This window comes from Rattus rattus, chromosome 2, assembly GCF_011064425.1.
Source record: "Rattus rattus isolate New Zealand chromosome 2, Rrattus_CSIRO_v1, whole genome shotgun sequence".
NCBI lineage: Eukaryota > Metazoa > Chordata > Mammalia > Rodentia > Muridae > Rattus > Rattus rattus.
Genome location: NC_046155.1, coordinates 195,446,062 through 195,468,686, shown reverse-complemented (window position 1 = coordinate 195,468,686; position 22,625 = coordinate 195,446,062). Strand labels below are relative to the sequence as shown.

At 46.6% G+C, this 22,625-nt stretch overlaps 1 long non-coding RNA gene across 1 annotated transcript in view; it reads left to right on the top strand.

Moving 5' to 3' along the window:
* The window catches only part of LOC116892867, a 30,120-nt gene extending 10,504 nt beyond the window's left edge, over nt 1-19,616 (top strand). Inside the window, exons 2-3 of the long non-coding RNA XR_004386982.1 lie at nt 17,144-17,391; nt 19,400-19,616. This is a non-coding gene — a long non-coding RNA (uncharacterized LOC116892867). The remainder of the gene's footprint in view (nt 1-17,143; nt 17,392-19,399) is intronic.
* The last annotated feature ends 3,009 nt before the right edge of the window (nt 19,617-22,625 follow it).

Below are 22,625 nucleotides of genomic sequence, written 5' to 3'. Positions count from 1 at the left end.
TTTCTTTAGGGTGAGAATTTTTACTCTCCCCTTTCCTGGCATTTTAAATGTCCCATACACTGGTGCTTTCCCACTGCAAAGAAGCACAGTAGAGCCTCTTGCTCGCTTCTGACTGTGTGTCTTCTCACACAGTCCGATGGCTGGCATTTCCCCTCCCCCACCTTCTACTCTGGCAGCCTCTGGTAACAACTATTTCACTCTCAGTGCCTGTAAGATCAACTTTTCTAGATTCTACCGTCACAGAGTGAGAGCCCTTGTATGTGTGTATACATGCTTGTGTGTGTATACATGCATGTGTGTGTATACATGCATGTGTGTGTATACATGCTTGTGTGTGTATATACATGCATGTGTGTGTATACATGCATGTATGTGTATACATGCTTGTGTGTGTATACATGCTTGTGTGTGTATGGGAATGCATGTATAGAGGCAGGAGGCCAACACTGGGTGTCTTCCTCAATCCCTCCCAACCTTATATTTTAAGATAAGGTTTCTTAGTGAACCCAGCACTCACCCGTTGGTCAGTGAGTCAAGAGTCTGTCTGTCTAGACCTTCCCTGAGCTGTGGCTACAGATATACTGAGCTGTCTCCCTAACCCAATATATTACCTTTAATTCTATCCAGCTGGGCAGCAATGACAGGAGTCAGTTCTCTCTTCATGGCCAGATAGTAGTCCACTGTGTACATGTACTGTACTCTTTGTCCCTTCATCATTTGGTGGCCATTTAGGTTATCTCTGTTTCTTGGCTGTTGTGAATGGTGTCTAAGTGAGTTGTGCCTTCTGGTGTTAGCTTTAACCCTTTCTATCTTCCTCTCCCCCTTTTCTATCTTCTTTCCCCCCCTTCTTCCATTGAGTGATGACTGGGTTTATCACCTTCAATTTTTTTTTGATGATTTCTTTATTCAACACGTACATGTGTGTAGTATATTACAGGAGAGGGCTGGCCATTGAAAATGTGGAAATGTATCAAAACCTTGAACCTCAGGGGTTTTACTCAACTGAGATCAGTCCATTTTACTGCAAGTGATCCATTCACAGTTCTAAGCCCACTCTCTGAAAAAGGATGAAAATACGTCTGAAAAGTTGAAGATACGTCAGAAACATCAAGTCCAGAAAGGCTAGGGTTTTTATTGCTGTTGGATTTTGTTTGTTTTTGTGTTTTGTTTTGTTTTGGAAACATCTAATCACTAAGTCTCAAACCTGAATTTCTGAAAGGCAGAAGCCCCCAAGTCACACATCCTGTGACTCATGAGTGGACCACTTTGCTGTGGACTTGAGTCTTCCCTACCTCCACAGCCAGATTTCCCAGGAGCATGCAAGACATATGGGATGACTTTGAGTCTGCGGTAACAGAATAACTGTGCTCATTTTCTAATACCTGTTATAAGCTGGGTAACAGTGTAGACTGACTGATGACATCCACGTGACCTCAAGACACCAAGTCCTCCCTGTTTCTGTAAAGACCTTTAGAGAATGGCAGACTTTGAGTAGATGTTGGGCAATGTAGTTTTGTTTAAACTTTTTTTCAAAGAAAAATTTCCTTTACTTCTATTGGAATATTTCTAATGATAAGTTTCATGAAACGGCTATTATATTTTTAAAAAATCAGGCCACCCTCCCTGGAAAAGCCAGCACCCACACTTGGGTGTGTCTTACTTACTGCAGCTTTTCTCAGAGAAGCTCACAGCTCTTTGTGTCTCTTTCTTTTTTTTTTTTTCTTCTTCTTTTTTTTTTTTGGATCTGGGGACTGGACACAGGGCCTTGCGCTTGCTAAGCAAGCGCTCTACCCCTGAGCTAAATCCCCAACTCCGGTGCTTCTCTTTCTACACCCTCAACCTTAAGCCTATATTAAAGTGCATTGACCAACCCTCAACTCTGCTTTTAAAAAAAAAATCCTCTTTGCTCAGTCAATACAACTTGAGAACTTCCCCGAAGGGACTACCTGGATTCAGGAGTTGTAGTCTATGTATGTCTGTCTTATGTTAGAGGCAATCCTCCTGCCTCACCCACTCCAATGCTAGGATTACAGGTGTGCAGCACCACACCAGGTCTGAATACAGTTTGAATTCTAGTCTGTGAGTTAAGATGCAAGTGTTGGTGTCTTTCCCAGGGAAATGCCGAGTGGTTGGCTCTTTTCCTCTCGGACACACCATGATGTGGTGTTGGGAGTATAGAACAGCTCTCAACAGCTCAGATGTGAGGTGAGCCTCCCTGTCATCTTGTGCCTTGTGCTTCAGAGATGTGCTTCATCTAGTCTCCCACATACACTTCTTCATCATGAGACCCTTCTAGGTCATAATTACTAAGTGAAAACGAATCACAGGAAGCTGTTTTTTACTCCACAGTTAGAGTAAAGTAACATCCAAAGAATCTTCAGTGAGCCTTTCTTGCCGAGCTAAACCACACAGGCCATGAGGAGGGTGGGGCAGGGTGGTGTTCACAGAGGCTCCTCCATGGGGGCGGGGTGTTCACAGAGGCTCCTGAAACATTTTTCAGAGCTCTGCAGAAATGGGAGCAATCCATTGTGTCTGTGAGGAAGGCACACCCCTGCTTGCCCAGCCTCTCTAGACATGGAAACCCAGTGCAAGCTACACCAGAGCCACTCGCAGCACACCAGGCATTTCCTGTCTGATCCCAGGCCTTCCAGAACACTCCTGAGAGGTGGGAAACCTGACTGCCTCTTCCCCATCCCACCCCACCCTCCCCACCCCTCCCTCCCCCCTCCCCCCACTCCCTGTGGTGTGTTTGTTGTCGTAAATAAATAAAAATAAAGTAAAAGTAAAATGTATAAACGAAAACCGGGGGTGGAATGTTTTCCTCAGGGTGTTTTTTCCCTGCTGGGTTCCACACTCCTTTCCCCAGATATCTTCTGGATATCTTGGCAGAAACACAACCCAGCCACACACTTTCTTATACTGAGACTCTTACACAAAAGAGCATACAACTGGTGTTTTTACCCTGCTAGGGTTCCACACCTCAGTGCCCCAGATATCTGCTGGATATCTTGGCATAAACTCAGCCCAGCCACACTTACTTAAATTGAGACTCTTTCTTAAAAAAAACACACTCATTTAGCATTAAAGCAATCCAGCGTCTAGATTTGGCAGATCCACATTACACTGTCCTAATCCCAGTTCCCAAATTACTCATTCCTGCACCTTTTATTTACCAAGTCTCCAGCTTCTTCTCCCCTGGTACCTCTAACTCCTCTCAGTTCCCCATCGTCTCTCCAACTCCCCCTCTTCCCTCCTGGCTTCCCTTCTCTAACCCTCCTCCTCAACTGTCAATCCTCACCCCCCCCCCTCCTCAGGTTCCACTCGCTCAACTGTCTCCAACTGTCAACTGTCAACCTAACCTCTGAATCTAATCCCCTCTCACTCCCAACTCCTACCTCTGCCCAAATCTCACGCCTTGCCTTTATTTAACAAATTCAGAGAAACCCCAAGGCAAACCACAACATTTCCCCTTTTGTCCAGTTAAAAAACTTTTTTCCTATACATAGGTGAACTAAGCATCATTATTACCATTCTGCAATTTATAAAACCAACAATATGCTGATCACCAGTCCACCAACTCTGTTCACCAACCATGTTATCCACACCACATCTTGGCAAGGCAAACCACAACAGTGTGTTCTTACTACATACTAAATGGCTAATTTCATGTAATTAAGGAAGTTTTTTGCAGAGAGACTAACTAGATCCAGGGGATGTGTAAAAGCAGATGTGTGTGGCGGAAACACATTAGTATTGAGGGTTCAGTTGTGTTTGACTTTAAGGAATGTTTCCAACTTGCAAAGAAAGCTTTGAAAATACCGGTGACACAATGCTGTACAATGCTATTTTTTAAGAGCCTGTGCAGGTCAGTTTATTTATATATTAAAGAGTTGCCTCTCTTAAAACTTTGAGAACTCCAGAAGGTCCACATATACGGTAAGCTACATATAAAACTTATTTATGATCTAGAGGGAACTTTGTAGTTAAACACTAGAACTGTTAATATTTTTCAAATGTATATTTTCTACAGGCTGGGGGCGGGGGGGGGGGGGATGAACAAAGGTCTCATGTGTTTGCGATGACCCTTCCTAAACATCTCATGAAATTCAGCTCGATAGCGCATGCCTGAGGTTCCAGATACCTGCGGCAGGAGGATCTCAAGTCCAAGAGCTTCCTGAGGTACAGAGTGAGTTCAGAGTTCAAACCCAGCCTGATCAACTTAGTGAGGCTCTGTCTCAGTGTAAACATACAAAAAAGGTCTGAGGATGTAGTTCAGTGATAGAATGCTTGCCCAGGGCATGAGAAGCCTTACTCTCACACACACAGTTACACACAGACACACACAGATACACACACAGTCTCACACACAGTCACACATACTGTCACACACACACAGTCACACATAGAATCACATACACTGTCTCACACACACACAGTTATGTACAGGCACACACACACCTCAAAATGAAGACACATAGTCATACACTTGCAAACTCACACACATACACACCATCACAAACACACTCCCACACACTCGCACAGAGGCACACACACACAATCACACACTTGTACACTCACACAGTCTCACACACTTACACACAGACACACCCACACAGAGGCATACACAATCACACACACTCATGCACTCATCCATAGTCACACATACACTCACACACAGGCATACAGACACACATTCACACTCACAAACACACACCCCTCATCAATGGTACTAGTTCTGCTTTGTACATGAGAAAAAACGACATCTCAGAAGGCTAATTGGCCCTAAGTCAGGCAGCTATAAGTAACGGGATGGCATTTCCATCGTCTTACCCTGGCTCCGGAGTTCATCTCAGTGAGCTTGTGCTGTATGGCCTTGCTACAAATGCTAACAACAGGTACTTTCATTATGCGTGGCCATGCAGGCAAGGGCAGCCTCCTCCTGGTAGAGTCCTATGCACTCTTTTAATCAACACTATTTAGCACCATATCCAAAGGGCTCCCGAGTTTCTTCAACCAGGACTCCCGCAAAGAGGTTGAGTGCAAACCAACAAATCGACCTATTTTCTTTCCAGAATGCTCTTCCACCCCATCATCTCTATTATCCAAGTTTTGTTTTGTTCTGTTTTTGTTTTGGTTTTGGTTTTGATTTGTTTTTGACAGAGAGCCCCTTCATGCATGTCAGACTGGCCTCAAGCCCACTGTGTAGCCGAGAATAATGACCTTCGGCTTCTGATCTTCCTGCCTCCTCCTCCCATGTGCTGAGATTGTAGGCTAGGGCCCCCATGCCTTGTTTATCCTGTAGTGGACATCTCTCCACCACCAATGGCTCAACAGACACAGATTCCCATTCATTTAATTACTACAGGGCTAGTGACATAGCTCATCCCAGTGGAGCGCTTGCTTAGCAGACCCCGGTCTTGATTGTCAGCACTGCAGAGTAATCACACAACTAATCGGAAGATAAATAAAGGCTGGGTAGTTTTGGATCAGTCAGAAACAAAGGAAGAAGACACCGCATGCAATGATGCTTTGACATGCTACAGAATCGCCCACTTTCCCTTCCCTTCCGACTCTGATGTAAAATGGCATTCTGCAAAGCATCCCTGAGACCTTTTTCACTGTGCCAAGTGCACATCTTCTGACAGAGTCACGGCGTGAGGCTGCTGAGCTGGGGCTGTGGCCATGGGAAACTGTCTGGCTGATGGAGAAGGGGCGGAGAGCTCCAGGCTGCAAGACTGGACTTGTTTGCTTTCCTTGTAGATGGTGGGATGCTAAGTATGCAGTTATTGGTCCCCTCACCTCCACTCCCAGCAGTAGTCTGGAGAAGGAGCAGGACCCCAATTATGCTACTCTGATCAGAACTTTCTCCAAGGCAGGAGCTGTGCCTTGGTGTTCCTGGGGGTCTTGCTCCGTGCCCCACTCTGACTGTATATCAAGGAGTTAATGTTCAGAAGGCAACAGAAACGTGAGCTGCTTTTGCACATGGGAGGAACAAGGGCTTCTGACTTTCTGCCTCCTACTGTCTTTGTGAAAATACTACGAGTGTTTCAGCTCCCAGGTTTGGAACCCATGGGCCAAACTTTCAATGAAAGAAGTGTACAACTGAAGAAACCCTGGGAAGGAGTTTTTGGTACAAATAAATTAAAAAGATGGTTTGAACAGTAGTTGTTTCCTGCAATGCCAAATTGTGTGTGTTTTTAAGTGGCCCAGATAGTCCTTGCCCTAAAGTCTGGAACCCTAAATAGGAGCTATGCTGGTGTGCATGCCGAGTTCCCGCAAACCGCTGCATTCAATGATGTGCTCAGGTAATGAACCCTTAAGCAATTTAAACTTGACCTGTTCTTCTATTAAAACAACTAAACCAAGTCATGCCTAGTGGCTTATATCTGCAATCCCAACATTCAGGAGGCTGAGACAGAAAGGGTGTGGCAAGCTCCAGGCCAGCCTGGGCTAGGTGATTGCTTCCAGGCCAGCCTGGGCTAGGTGGTTGCTTCCAGGCCAGCCTGGGCTAGGAACTTGCTTCCAGGCCAGCCTGGGCTAGGAACTTGTTTCAGGGCCAGCCTGGGCTATCGAGTGAGACCTATTGCAGAACAAAAACAAAAGAGCTGAGTATAGGGTCTAATCCAGCACTCAGAGTGGGAATTCAAGGTTGTCCTCAGCTACATAGAAGGTCCAAGGCCAAATGTGGTCCGTGTGAGATTCTGACTCTAAAAACAAACACACAAAAAGAATAAATAAATAAAAATAAAAGACTAAGCCATACTTCATTCCCTGCCCACTGGAGCCTCAGAAGGAAAACAGGTGTTGCTAGCCATCCGACAGAAGACGATTTCGAGCAGTTACTATTACTCAAGAGAGTAGGCCAAGGATGGAGTCGTTTAGAAGCAAAAAGTACAAAAGAAACGGAAGGCCGGGTGTGCACTGTGCCTCTCTGGAGCGACACCTCCAGGGATGGACTTGGTGCCAAAGAGCAGCTGCCAAAACCCAGAGGTTTCTAGGCCGCAGGTGAATTTGAAAACAAGAGGGATAAAGGCAGGGACAGGGGCAGATCTAGAGTGACAGCCACGAGCCTTGGGCTGGGTGAGGAGGAGGAATTTGCTGTCTTAGTGTTTTCCAGGTTGAACAAAAGAGCACCGTAAATTCTAATGTCTCTGGGCCCGGTAATGCCTTTGTTGACTGACCGCAGTAGGAGTTAGTGAAGATGTATAGATGAGCACACCAGCAGAGCCTTGAGGCTAGCGGAGAGCCCGAGGGTCATAAATCCCACATTCGAGGACCTTCTGTCTGTGGTCTCTTTTGCAAGCCTTACTGGGCGGCACCTCTCCCGCTCCTCCCAAGCGTCTTTTGTGTGCATTAGCTGTTTGGATATCTTCTTGGTTACAGTGGCTGCTCCAAGCTCCACCCCCCCCAACTGTAACAGTTTATTTTTGAATTCATTACTTCTTCACAGCCTCTGTTCCCAGACCAGACTTCTATTGGTGGACACATCATTTCCCTGACTATGCTGGAGCACTGTAGCTGTCAGACACCCCTGTGAAACAGAAGCTGCAGGCTGGGGCCCCTTCAACCTTGCCTTTGCTCATCCCAGACTCAGGTTTGCTCTTTAATAACTGCACGGCACCTGTGCGATATGTGCACTTAACATTCCATCCGTATCCCCATTCATTTCCTGTATCAGAAAGGCTGGACAAAGTAAGCTGTCCTTCTGTCTTAAGGAGTGGTTCCCCAAGAATGTCATTCCGACCATTTTCAAGGGAGAGCCACGCTGGTCTATGGGTACGCACCAAGATGACCTCATTTCAGGGCTGGAACTAAAGTGAGGAAGTTGGGTTAGGGGCAGGAAGAGATAGATGGTTGCTCCTCTGACTTGTTTCGTGATTCTCGATTGGGCCTTGTTGACAAGAACGGGGACCCAAGACCAGGGAAAACAACATTTGGGGACATCAAAACAGAATCTTCAGCATTAGTCCTGTGGGGCTATAGGCCTCTTTAGGAAGTGAATTTTTTTTTTTTTTAACAGAAAATCCTGGTTTGGGGGCAAATGCCTATAATCTCAGCGCTTGGGAGGTTGGAGGAGAATTAGAAATGCTAGTTGTGACTACTCAGTGAGTTTGAGACCTTGCCTAAAACCCAACAAACAAAACCAAAGGACCGCTTTGTCTATGCTTTCACCTCACTGCGCCTCCACATGGAGAGAAGAGAAGGTACGAGAGACTGACAGACCTCCTGAATTATCAGTAGGAGTATAGAAACAGACCAGGGCCTGGGGTGGAGCTCTGGGCTACAGAGGTCTCACGGACCACGTACAGAGAAGAGCACCTCATGACTGCAGAAAAAGAGACTGGAATGATTTATCTACCAACCAAGGAACACCAAGAGTCAGCTGAAACTTCCAGAGGCCAAAAGAAATGCACAGCTCAGGCTGCTCCATGGAGCCTCAGTCAGAGCAAAACTAGTACCCAGGCATCACGCAGCTAGGCTTGCAGAGCTGAGGGGCAGGGTGGTCCTATTGTTGGCTACAGTTTATTCTGGAAGTCCTGGCAGACAATACAGTCTACTAGCTGTGAACAGACTGGCATGCTAAGTTTGGTTATGGAAAGGGACAATTACATTTGTATGCCCACTCCCATAATTTACATTAAACTTAGGCTCTGTGCTTCAGTTTTCCTTACAGGGCTGATGCATGTCACCTTCCAGTCCCCATGAGGCCCTGCTCACAGTGTGATGACTTGTCTCTCTCCATTTGGAGATTTCCCCAAATTGACATCCACTCTGACCTCCTTTCACCTCGTGCACATGCATCTTGCAAGCGTCTGGAGCCATTTGCATATCTAGTCTGGGCTTGATTAAGCTAGCTGAAACTGGCTTGAGTCAAGATGTGTGCTAAGAAATAGATACATAAAATAATCATGTATACTTTGTGGAAGAAAAAAATTCTCAGGCCGAGGTCTCAGTGGGAAGGGAACCGCTGAAATGACCCTGTGCAGTGGCAGAGTCTTCCCATGTGAACCACCATTTTCAGGGTCTGTCTGTCTGATCTCTGGTTATGGAAATCCTTCATTGCCAAATGTTCGTAGCTTCTGAGTGGGTCTGAGATTCCCATGGTCAGCTTCCTCCTTTGGTGCTCTCAAGAAGATTGTCAGTTTTTCAATTAAAACACTAACAGTCCCCCGCCCCAGACCTAGAGGTCTCCAGCTAGAGCTAGAAGCTGTTTATTTCCTGATTTCCTGCCTGGGATCTAAAGGAAATATGGAGGATGGACCCAAGAAGGACGAAGACAGTGTGTCAGTTTGTCCTTGGGCTAGCTAGATCATCACAATTACTTTATGCAGTAGTGGGGATTGAACCCAGGACCTCATGCATGCTAGCAAGCACTCTACCAACTGAGCTACATCCTCAGTCCCATGACCTTTGTACTGATAAAACTATCCGATGGGAAAGTAAAAGTAATAGGGAACCTTTTGCAGAAGTCATAGGTGTAGGAGACACTTGGGGTCGTGGGTTAAGGTTCTGACCTTGAGCCTTCTGCTTGCTCAATTGTATGTTTACTTATTCTTACAAGCTGGTAGGCCCTCAGGCTAGCTGTGAGCCTCTATACTTGGGGATCCCCTCTGTACTTCAAGGGTCCTTTTTATATCTTCAGTTATCACCCCCCTTTTGCTGTGTGGAAGGGAAGGATCTGTCCTCCATGGCTTCCCTCACCATTGGGTGAACTTGGCCCATCCTCAGTGCCTTGATCAAGTGCAGAGGATTGGAGCACAGCCTCTGAGACCTACCGACTGCTTGTCAGGGATCATTAGGAACTGTGAGCTTGGGTGGTGTCATTTCTTAGTGAGTAGTTTTGGGTCAGTGTAGGGCTCCCTTTTGGTCAACATAGGACTTTCTGGCTGGGGATGTGGCTCAGTGGTAGAAGGCCTGCTTAGCGGCTTCATCTACAGCACCTATATAGATAAAAATAAACACGTCACCCTTTCTTGTTATGGAAAATTGTACTTGTATGGGGTGTGGCATATGTATATGGTCCCAAGCAGTTTAGGGGGCTGAGGCTGAAACACATGCAAGCAAAAAAGTTGGAAGTTAGTTTCTTTAAAAATAAGCAAACAGCAAAAACAAAGAAAGAAAAGTGTATTTCAATGAATTTTGGGCTGAGATGTAGCACACATTAGTAGAACGATCGATTAGGAGACGGGGATCTCTGGGCTCCATCCCTGGTCATACATGCCTGTCATATTAGCACATGCAAGGTAGAGGCAGGAGAATCAGGAGTTTGAAGCCATCCTTGGCTGCATAATGAGTTTGAGGCCAATCTAAGCTACATGAGACCCTGACTTGGGGAAAAGACAAAGCTAGGTGTCTAATCCTAACGCTTGGGAGTCAAATGCAGGAGGATGAGGAGTTCATGACCATCTGCATAGTAGTGACTTGGAGGCTAGCCTGGGCTACATGGCACCCTGACTCAAAGAAACCAGACCAAACAAAATGAAACCTAATAAAACAAAACTTCACACCAAGTTTTCTATAATAAGTGATGAATTGGGTCAGACTTTTCAAGGAATTCACTGTGGGATTAGCAGTTCTTTGTGGCCACTGCTAGCTGAGTATGCATTTGCGGGTACCAGATAAAGTGGTGTGGGATAAGAGAGAGAGGAGAGCAGCAGTTCCTGGTCCTGGGTATCAGCTTCATCTCTCCCAGAGCTGCTCATCTGTTTAGAGTGGGCTGTTTGTCTGTCTTTAGTAGGGGATTTCATGTGGGAAACAACACAGAAGTCTTATGAAACATTCAAGCATAGCCCAACCTCCTGAGGGAGCAGGGGTAGAGGTGGGAAGGATCATTTAAAAGATATGAAGAGTACATTTTCTGCTTTTTCTCTTTAGAACTGTCTCCTTAAGTTGCTGTTCTATGACTGTGAAGAGATACTATAACTAAGGCAACTTATAAAAGAAAGCATTTAACTGGGGGTTTGCTTACAGTTTCAGAGTGTCGATCTGTGACTATCATGGCCAGAAGTAAATAGGCCTGGTCCTGGAGTAGTAACTGAGAGATTTAAATCCTGACTCACAAAGTTGGAGGCACTGTGTGTGTGTGTGTGTGTGTGTGTGTGTGTGTGTGTGTGTGTTTGTGTGTGTGTGTGTGTGTAGCTGGAAATGGTGGCATGAGCTTTTGAAACCTCAAGGTCCAGCCCCATTGACAGCCTCCTCCAACAAGGCCACACCTCCTAATCCTTTCAAAAGAATTCCACCAACTGTGGGCTGTAGATGCTATGAAGGAAGAGCTGCAGTGGATAAGGAGCTCCCTGGAGACGGCCCACCATCTTGCTTAATGCAGTGGGTGCATTCTGGTGAGGCACAGCCCCAGAGACTTTGTCCTAGGATGGTTTCTTGATGCTGATGTGCTCTCTCAGGCTTGCCATTTCCAAACTCCTCCTTTATTTGGCTTGGTGTGAGTGGACACTGGGAGACCCTCACTGCCTATAGCCTGGTATGATTATTTCCTTAGTGATAGCCCACCGTATAGGGCAAATTTACTGCGTATCAACATGAAGGTGAACTTTCACGAATTAATGCTGTTTAGATGAATTAATGACTTTATAGGTTTCCTGATTTGATTAAAATAATTTTAGGAAGAAAATTTAAGGAGATGGTTTTAGTTGTTCTGCTAGAGAGATGTAATGGAGTTAGAATTAAGAATAGAATGTGTCCCTGCCTCACAGAATAGTCAGTAAAGGCTGCATAGTAAGGAAAACAATCTTTATTAATTGCACTAAGAAGAGAAATAGACTTGGGACAGATCTGTGATCAAGGGAAAACATTCATTCTAGGTCAGGTCTAAGGATGAAGCCACTGGTGCGCGCTATGATAAAGCAAGGCACTGTGAAACTGTGCTTTGAACTCATAATGAGCTTACTGAATGAACACTGCTTTGAACTTACTATCAACATCCTATGTAACTCCTTTTTGTGTAACATTTTATCTATGAGCCAATTTTTTCTCACATGGAGAACTTTTTGTCTAAAAAGGTATAAAAAGGCCAAGAGAAGAAAAAAAAGTGTGGCCGTTGGTGGTCTGCTCAATCCACCATATGCGTATATGTGTATATATATGCATGTCTGTGTGTATGTACAATATATCTATATGTCTGCCTGTCTATATGTCTGTGAGTACATACATATGTAGGTATATGTGTATGTATATGAATATGCATGTGCAGTTGTGAAATTGGTGAAACAGGTGGTCAGGCCCTGCCAGAGTGTGTGTGTGTGCGGACACGCGTGTGCGCACGTGTATAACCTCCTCTTTCTCACCTGCCTCTTAAGAGTTAAGAGTTCACAGCTTTTTGCTGTCCGTTCCTGCTGGCCCTTGATAATTAAGCTTTGCTCAGTCAGCAGTGCTGACCCTTCACGTCACCTGTACTGTTGAGGGGGGTGTGATTGGGGGATGGGAAGAGAAGAGAGCTGGATGGAGTGGGGAGTGGGAGGGGTGGGAATGGGGGTAGATCCTTGACTGCTAAGGCTGGAAGACTCAATTGCCAAAGTCACACTTCACTGCCTGCCTCAGTTAATCCTGTGGTGTCAAAGCTGACCTTTCACAGTGAGACAGACATTTAAATATATGAGCTTATAGGGGCCATTCTAATTCAAATGGTCACACTATTGTTTACACAGCACGATACAGTATCACCTTTCAGCCGGTTCCATAGAAAAGTATCCAGTTGCTGGGTGGTGGTGGTGCACACCTTTAACCACAGCACATGGGAGGCAGAGACCGGGGTTTCTCTGTGAGTTTGAAGCCAGCCTTGTCTACAAAGTGAGTTCCAGGACAGCCAGGGCTACACAAAAAATTCCTATTTCAAAAGTGTGTGTGGGTTAAAATTCTCCATTAGATTTTTAGTTTTTGTCACTTAAATAAAATTACAAATTACTTTGGATAAAAAGCAAATAATTACATCAAGGTTATTGTTCAAGATGTTATTGTCCAAACTTACAGCAATAAGATTTGTTAATTCAGGCAACAGTTGATTCAATATGTATTTACGGTATGTGTGAAGGCATAACACTTAAATAGAGGATGGGTGGGCCAAACGGGAGATGTAGCTTAGACTTGCCCTTTATGCATGAAGCCTTCAGCTCCATCCCCAGCAAGGTATAAGACAGGTTTGGTGCACCTTGGCAGTGCACTGTGGTCAGGCACATCTGTTATCCCAGCATTCAGAAGGTAGAGGTAGGAGGCTTAGAAATTCAAGGTCGTTCTCCACTACATAGAGAGTAGGAGTCTGTAGTGGCTATTCCTGGTTGTCAACTTGACAATATCTGGAATGAACTACAATCCAGAAACGGAGGGTGCACACCTGTGATCCAGATCTTGAAGCTGGAAGACACAAGTTTCTGACCTGGATCTTGGCATGGAGATGTTGAGGCGCAGTGGCCATGAAAAGCTTAGGCCCAGGCTAAGGTAGTACATGCCTTTAATCCCAGGAGACTGAAGCAAGGAGATCTCTGAGTTCAAGGTCAGCCTGGGACAAAGCAAGTCCCAGATCCAGGCATGGTGGTACACACCATTAATTTGGGCCAAACCTTCTGCTGGACACCTTCTTCTCACTGGAAAAAGGAAGATTCCCTCTTTTTGCTACTTACATTGACTTGCCAGCACATCTGTTGGAATCTACTTCTATAGAAGACCAGCTGAAACAACCAGCCTAGGGGACTGAACAAGATTCTTGGACTTCCCATTCACAGCTGACCATTGTTGTGCAGTTAGACTACAGACTGTAAGTCATTATAATAAATTCCCTCAATATAGAGAGATATTCCATAAGATCTGTGACTCTAGAGAACCCTGACTAATACAGAGGCCAACCTGAGCTACAAGAGAACTTGCCTCCCCAAAACATGAAACAGTACACACACCCCGAAAGGATGATAATGGTAATAGCTTTAGTATATTAAACAAGTCATGTAAGTCTGTTTGTACTGATGTGCAGATGTGTTTATTACTTGATACCATAAGGTTTTTTCTTCCTTTTAAAGTGCATTAAGAATAGACAATTACATAAAACAAAGGCAAATTTGGTTTTAGCACCTTTAATTTCTTACCCTTGAAACTCGAGCTTCCAAATTATATATCTTCACCAAACAATGAATGAACCTTTCACAGGGGTCACCTAAGACTGTCAGAAAGCACATATATTTACATTATGATTCATAATAATAGCAAACTTATAGTTATGAAGTAGCAACGAAATAATGTTGTGGTTGGGGGTCACCACAACATGAGGAACTGTATTAAAGGGTCACGGCATTAGGAAGGTGGAGAAACATTGTTTTAGACACTTTTTGGAGGACTTTCATGACAGTGCCTGTCCATCCACTTACCAACATTCCGGAACAGATTCCATAACTCTCTTAGGTAAAGGCTGCTAATCTAACATTGTTGCCAAAGTCCACTCTGTACACGGCATAGCTTTTTAAAGTTACTTCCTCTCGAAGTATCCCATTTGTACACACGATGGTCCTGTGCCAACAACACTCAACTACAACTCCACTGATCTTCGTGGGTGAGCAGAAGTCTGTTTTCCTCCCTTGCTGTGCTGCCCAAGCTCCAGAACTTTCAACAACCAAAAGAAGCAATGTTTCTGTAGTGGAAGTCTAGAAGGTCACACTGCCAGGCAGGAATGACTGATCTTAAGAGTGGGTTGGGGGGCAGAGGGATAAAAAGAGCTTGAGGCGAGTCCAACCAGAAGAAGGCTTCAATGAAGTCCAAGCGCCACGGGACCCACAAATGAGAAGGGTAGACCTCAGGGCTATAAAGGAAAAGTTGTGAAGAAAGATGTATTAGCCAGGGTTCATTAAAGGAATAGAAATGATTTTATATGTGTATATACACCCACATATATACACACACATATATATACACACATACACACAAAAATATACATACACACAGATGTATGAGATCTATTAGAATGCCTTACAGGCTGTGGTCCAGCTACTCCAACAATGACTCTCTGCCAATAGAAGGTCTAAGAATTCAGTCATGAGGCTGGATGTCTCCGCTGGTTTTTAGGGTACACTTGAATCCTGAAGAAGTAGACTCTAATGCCAGTGAAGGGGTGGAGGAACAGAGGCAAGGAAAGCTTCCTTCTTTCACTTCCTTCAGAAAGGCTGCCAGCAGAAGGTGTTGAATTAACGTTGTGAATTAAAAGTCGGCCTTCCCATTTCCAGGAATTCAATTACGGAAAATGCCCTTACAGGTGAGCCCAGCCACTTGGGTTTTACTTAATTCCAGATGTAGCTGGGTCGACACCCAAGAATAGCTGGCACAGAGGATGTGCTCACGCTGAATCGGCTCTGCGTTTCCCTGAGAGTCTGTGAGTTCAGCACATCTTGGGATGGGGCCTGAGAAATTAGCCGTTACAGCCAGGTGGGGAGCAAATGTTGATAGCAGTGTTGGCATAGGTATTTGGTGGTTTGGTTTTGAGGCATGAAGTCCTGTACCCCAGGCTGGCCCTCAATTCATTGGGGGGCTGAGGCTAACTTCAAACTTCTGATCCCTCTGCCTCCGTCTCCCAAATGCTGAGATCACAAGTATGCGTTACCACATCTTCACCATGAGGAGCTGAGAGTCAAATCCAAGGCTTCATGCATGTTAGGTACATATTACCAGCTAAGCTACATGTCGGCCCACATATTTAGACTGAGTTTTGATTAGGGAATATTAACTTTTACATTTTAAAAATGGTTTATGAGGATACTTTTATACATTATGAAAAATTGAACAAACTAAATACGAGTTTCACTCATTTAGACAATTGGTGGTGTAAGTGTTTCTAGAACTTCCATTTTGGGGGTTAAGGATTCTAGTTTAAGTCTGTGCACTGCAGGGTATCTAAGTCTGAACATCCCAGAGGCCAGGATGATGTATGGGTAATTCACACTGCTTCATTCAAAGCCTACTCATAAATAAAGTCACCGATACACCCTGTCTTAGTCAGGGTTTCTATCCCTGCACAAACATCACGACCAAGAAGCAAGTTGGGAAGGAAAGGGTTTATTCAGCTTACACTTCCATGTTGGAGTTTCATCACTAAAGGAAGTCAGGACTGGAACTCAAGCGGGTCAGGAAGCAGGAGCTGATGCAGAGGCCATGGAGGGGTGTTTCTTACTGACTTGCTTCCCCTGGCTTGCTCAACTTGCTCTCTTATAAAACCCAAGACCACCAGCCCAGGTACGGCACCACCCACAATGGGCTGGGTCCTCCCACCTTGACCACTAGTTGAGAAAATGCCTTACAGCTGGGTCTCACAGAGGCATTTCCTCAACTGAGGCTCCTTTCTCTGTGATAACCGCAGCTTGTGTCAAGTTGACACACAATACTAGTCAGTATACACCCCTACCATCCCAGTACTCTGAAGGCAGAAGGAAGAGGTTCATGAGTTCAAGTCCAGCCTGGGCTACGTATTGAGTTCCAGGTCAGCCGAGGCTACACAGTGAGGCCCTGTCACCAAAATACAAATCCAAACAACATGAAGCCCCACCCACTTACTCTTTAACAACGACGTGCATTTTCCCAGCAGCTACTAAGATCTGTTGTTTCTCCTTTGAGATGCCCGGGGGATGCTCTCCAGTCAGGGATAGGGTAGGGATGGTAGTGGTCCTGGCTAGGGAGGATTCTCTGTGGCAGTAATAAGTCTAAGCCATTAATAGCCTAATGCCTCAGACATGTTCAACTTGTAGCCTTTGAGCCACATGAATGCAGCCCAATGCAAACCATAAATGTATTTGAAACACTGTGAGTTTTTAATTTAAATTGGCTGTAGAGTTTTGGAGCATGGGGCTTGTAGATGACAGTGTCCAGGCCTCTTCCTAGGATGGTGACATTACAGGGTGCTTTTCTTGTTGTCAATGGTCCATGAAGAACGTGTAAATGAGATGCTCGTGCCTTGTCAGCTGGAAGGAGGGGAACTGCTAAATAAGTCCCAGAGAAAGAAGAGAGGACCTTTTCCGGGCGTGAATTCACAAATGCCTGGCTACACCACCCAGCTACACACCGTCTATACAGTTTGAGGGCAAGAGGAGGCAGAACAGACTTGGGGCTAAAATCAGCTACTTTGAGACTCCAACTGAACTGTCATCTTTCTTTCTTGCAGGGACTAGAGACAGAGTCAAGTGATCCACCCAAGCCCTCTGAGTAGCCAGAAGAGGCCCATTGGCATCTGGTCATTCATCATCAGAAGGGAGAGGTTGCTCTTCAGAGAGCTCCACTTCTGCAGAGTCAGCTTGATCCACGGGCAGAGCTGCCCAGCTGTGCCCAACAGATGGCTGAACTGGAGTCAGTACAGCTCTTGCCCACTTCCTACGATCCCGGGGTCCTGGAAGGGAGGCTGCGTGTTAGCCTGTGAGTGTCCTTGGCATCGAGTGATGGAAAAGCACTTTGAGAAATGATTGACAGACTTAGAGTGTATGTGTGCATGTGCGTGGAGGTCAGGGAATTTTCTGGAGTTGTTCTCTCCCTCTACCATATGAGGCTCAGGGATTGAACTCCAGTTGTCACTCTTGGCAACAATCACTTTTACCCACCGATCCATCTTGTCATCCCTGGAAAAACATATCTTAACAAATGCCGGGGATCCGGTGTCTTCTTCAATCAGGCTATCGAGTACGTTTGAGCTCCCAGGAGAAAGCAATTCAACTCAATCATTTCCTCTGGGCTTAACACTTGTGTGTGTGTGTGTGTGTGTGTGTGTGTGTGTGTGTGTGTGTGTGTATGTGTGTGTGTGTGTGCGCGCGCGTGCGTGTGCTCACTTATATGTTCTTTGTGTGTTGTCAATGTTCATGTGAGGCAGAGTGTTTACATGGCAGAAAGGTGCTGTGAGATGAAAGTGACGAAACAAAAAACCTGCTACTCGACCTTCCAAAAGGGAGCAAAGTGTTTTAAAGAAACTCTTTGGGTGGAGTTCAGGGAAGGACGGTCTGTGTGTTGATGATATCGGCTTAGTGTTCTGTGATCAGAACTTCCAACAAAATTCTGAACAGCAGTAGAAAACATCTTGTTTGATTCCACTGCCCCCTGTGTGTTGTCTCTCTTCTTTCTCCCTTCCTTTCGATAGAGTCTTGCGAATGCAGTCAAGACTGGCTTTAGACTCTCTATCCCTGATAGAGCACGTGAACCACCATGCTTGACCTTGGCTTGAACAAGTTATAGGAGCAAAATTTGTTGTGCAGATATTTCCAGGCACATTCTGTGTGTCAGGAATTGTTCTGAGTTACTGGAGATTAAGAGCGCACACTGGCTTCCTCCTTCCCTAGAATCTGTGTACGTTAAGCACCAAGGGTCTGCAAAAGATGTCAGAGTGGTAGCTTGTGGTGGCATTGGTGCAATCTCCTTTAACTTTTAGCACAGATCGACTGAGTGGCTCTAGTGCCTTGACGGCTGTGACTTGAGGAGGTGGTCAGGAGAGTGGGGCAGTCTTTTGAAACCTTCATGGTGTCCTTCCCTCTGCCGGGATGGACATGGGAAGTTAGCACCAACAGCGGATGGTCTTGGCTGTGTGATGTACGCAAGCTGATGAACCCGTGGTGAACATAGCACTACCTCAGCACCACTCCTTGCTTCTCGCTCCTCCCCAGCCCTTTCCCAGTACTCTTTGCTAACTCTCCTGAACTTTTTCTATTTCTCTTCATCCCATAGTGTCGACTTAGGGCCTAGCAGCCAGGTGAGGGCTAGGCATCGTGTCTATACATCTGTTATTTCCACGTATACCAGTCCAGCTGTGTCCTGAGCACTAGTGTGGTCTAGTTTCCCAGTAGTCTCCCAAGAAGATGCTTCCTGAACGTACCCTCCAGCTGACCACACACACACACTTATATCCTTTGGCAGGGCTGTCATCTGTTGATGGATTAATGTTGTGAGCTCGTCACACCCCTGTAGGCTCATGTGTGTCTGGCTTTTGCAAGCTTCTCTTTCTTTGTCTCCTGTCACTCTGAACTTAGTCCCTTCGTTCAAAGTGTCTTAGCTGTTCCTTGACACTGCAGAGTCCTCTATCTGGACAGACCCACTCCTCAGTCAGTTCTTCAAAACTCACCTCAGGTTTAACAGTCCCAAGAAGACCCTCTCTAGGCCTGGGGTTCTGAGGATACCCCTCATGTACTGTTTGAGTCCTGACATTTGCTAGCTCGATTTTCTACTGGGTTTTCTTCTCGTAACTAGAAGTCTCATGTGGCTAACACTACTTTGTATTGATTTAAATTTCTCTATGGCTTCTCTCTCTTACACTCTGATTTGCATAGGATTGGGCTCGAACTCTGGCTACTCAGTGTGGTAGTCAACCATCACTGTTAGAATGACTAGATTTAGAATTTTCTAGACGACTCACTTCTGGGTGTGTCTGTGAATGTGTTTTCAGAGAGGCAGAGGAGAGAAGATTCACTGACAGCGGGCCAAGACTGAACAAACTGGAAAGAGACAGCTGGAGGACGGTCGTCGTTTCTAGATCTCTGTTTTCTGGTTCACAGAGATGTGAATACACTGCTTCCCACTTGTATTGCTAAAGCCATGAACAAGTCCACCCCATGGATTTCACTTTCAAACCATCACCCCAAATAAATCCATCCTATCTTAAATTGTTTCTTGTCATGTATTGGTCACAGCAACAAGAAAACTAACATATCTACCCACCCAGAAGGTGCTTTTAGAAGCAATGAGGGAGATGCAACCATTTGGGTCATAGGTGTCATATTTGGTAGAGGTGTGGTATGGCGAGGTGGAAGGCAGTGCCTCTGTGGGCCCATGCTGAGGCATCCCTTCACCCTGAGAGACCAGGCACATAATGGAGATCGTATGGAATGGAGTTTATTTAGGACATGGGGAGTTGGGAAGGGAGTAGAGACAGAGAAAGGCAGAGAGGGAGAGAGGGAGGGGATGAGAGAGAGAGAGGAGGGAGAGGAGAGAGAGGAGAGGGAGAGGAGAGGAGGGAGAGGAGGAGAGGGAGGAGAGGAGAGAGAACAGAAGAGAGAGAAGGGAGAAGAGAGTAGAGGCAGGCCATGAAAACGTGAGGAGACGGGGAGGGGTTGGTGAGAGATGGGACAGAGAATAAGAGGTTGAGGAAGGGCAAACAGCCCCTTTTATAATGAATCAGGCATACCTGACTGTTGCCAGGTAACTGTGGGGCAGAGCCTAGAAAGAATGCTAACAACAGGTACTTTTGTAAGTTTGTACAACAAACACATTACTTTAAAAAATTGTTTACTTTATGTATATGAGTACACTGTAACTGTCTTCAGACACACAAGAAAGGATATCAGATTCCATTACAGATGGTTGTGAGCTACCATGTGGTTGCTGGGAATTGATCTCAGGACCTTTGGAAGAGCAGTCAGTGCTCTTAACCGCTGAGCCATCTCTCCGGCCTGACACATTACTTTTATAATCGAAAATATGTGTTAATATATACTCATTTATTGTATGTTACATATACATGTACATACACATGGTGAGGTCACAGAACTCATGATGGTAGATCTCAGGTTAGGAGGGCTATTTTCTTCTCTCCTTCATGTGGAGGGTCATTGGCTCTCTCCTCAGCTCCTTTCGTGTTTACATTTTTTAAAAGCTTATTTTTTACGTGTATGAGTGTTTGGTCTCTGCACACCCAGTGCTCTCTGAGGTCAGAGGAAGGAGTTCGATTCCCTGGATCTGGAGTTATAAATGGTTGTGACCTGCTATGTAGGTGCTGGAAACCTGGCTGTATACAAACATAAGCATTCTTAACCACTGAGCAATCTCTACACACACACACACACACACACACACACACACACACACACACACACACCCTGCCCACTTAATTCCATATGATGATCCTCTACAGCTAGTCTCCCATTGGTGCCTTTATCTTGGGGGACCATAGTAGCACATCGGTGTAGACAGCTATCCTCAGTCTAACAGCCTCAGAGCTGCTGTGACCCCCCCCCCCAAGTCAGGCCTGTTGACCGGGGGTGTTCCCTCACAGAAGGAGTGGGTGGAAAGGGTCTTTGGACCTTCACTTGAGATTCTAGTTACTCCCTCCTGTACCATCCAGCCAGCTGGAATTGAGAGTAGACTCGGTCTTGAGAGGTCCCAGATTCTACAGGCATGGGAGGTTAACTGAGGGGGACTCTAAATATGCAGCTATGAGTAATCCACGTTGGGGTGGGGCTGCTTTGGGGGTCACCTACACTCACTCCTGTAAGTAAGCCCAATAAACCCCTTGGTTCCCCAAGTTGGATTTTGATGGAATCCCACTTCCATTTGTCTGTGGTGCCATAAGGAATAGGTAGACTTCTCCCCAACGAACGTTTCCTACATCCACCACATCCATGGTCCCTTCTCTCTCCTCTCTGATGTGGAGCCATCAGGTCACAGGAGAGGATGGTGGTCCCAGCATGCAAACACATTCCACTCACGTGGACTCACTGGTTCCCTCAGGTTTGCCTAATAAGCCTTGCAGGACTCTGGGTGGCCCAACTCAACCTTGCCTTTCAGGAAGATGGGTGGCCTCTTCCCTGGTGGAGTCCTGTGCTTCTGAGCTGCTCTTAGTGGGACCGTAGGAAACCCTTTTGCAGCACAGGGCGAGCCAGGATCGCGCACGCTTCGCAGTTTGCGGTCTGGGCCACAGTAACTGGCTGGCTCCAAGCTGAGAGTTGTTTTGGTAACTGGGGATGTAATGTGTCCATGGAGTCAGTCCAGCAGGAGAAGGGGGTCGGGGCCGGGAGGCGTGGCGTAGTTCGGGAGGCTGGCGGCGAATCTCTGAGGGCGGGGCGTGTCAAGGGCGTGTCCGGGCGGGGCGGGGAGAGCGGCGCGTAGAAAGGTGTGGCCGCCGATCTGACTTCACTGGAGCAGTGCGGAGCTAGAGAAACCTTGACCTTCGCGGGCTCAGCGAGCGGAGAACAAAGTGACGGAGAAAACTTTCCGGAGTGTGCCCTGTGTCCCGCGGGACCTCGCTACGGGTCGCAGAGCCGGGCTCGACCGGTCCTCTGTGTTGGGACTTGGACCGAGGTAAGGGCGCCGCAGGCGGGGACGCCGGCGAGGGCGCCGCTCCGCGGCTGGGTTGTCTCGCACGGTCTCCCGGGGTCCTGCTATGGGGTGCTGCAAGCTCAGTCCCAGCCTCCACCAGTGGGCCAGGCTCATCCCTCCTCCCCGCCGGCTGCGGAGGCAATTAGGGGCGCGGCGGGGCCACTTTGCTCCGTCTGGGAGGGTGGCAGTCCTCAGCGGCTTCGCGTTCTCTCTTGTCCAGCTTGGCTCAGGGCAGAATCCCTTTCCAGAAGACTCAGAAGGGAGGTCTTGCCCTGCCCCACGCGTGGCACGAATACAATTAGGGTTCAACTGTGCCATCCAGGTTTGGAGGTGGCGGCGCAGTCCATCCCCATCAGCTCCCATCTCCCTGCGCCCAGGGGAGAAGGGCGTAGCAGGGAGAAGGTGAGCATCCTGGGCTTGGCCATCGGGATGGGGAGCGGCGAAGATCGCTCGCACTGCGACCACCCAGACCCGTGCGGCTCCCCGCCGGCTGCGGTGCCAAGTTTCTGTGAAAGCCGACAACACTGTGTCCCTGATGGATCGTATTTACCACAAACAGTTCAGGAAGAAAAGGGTCC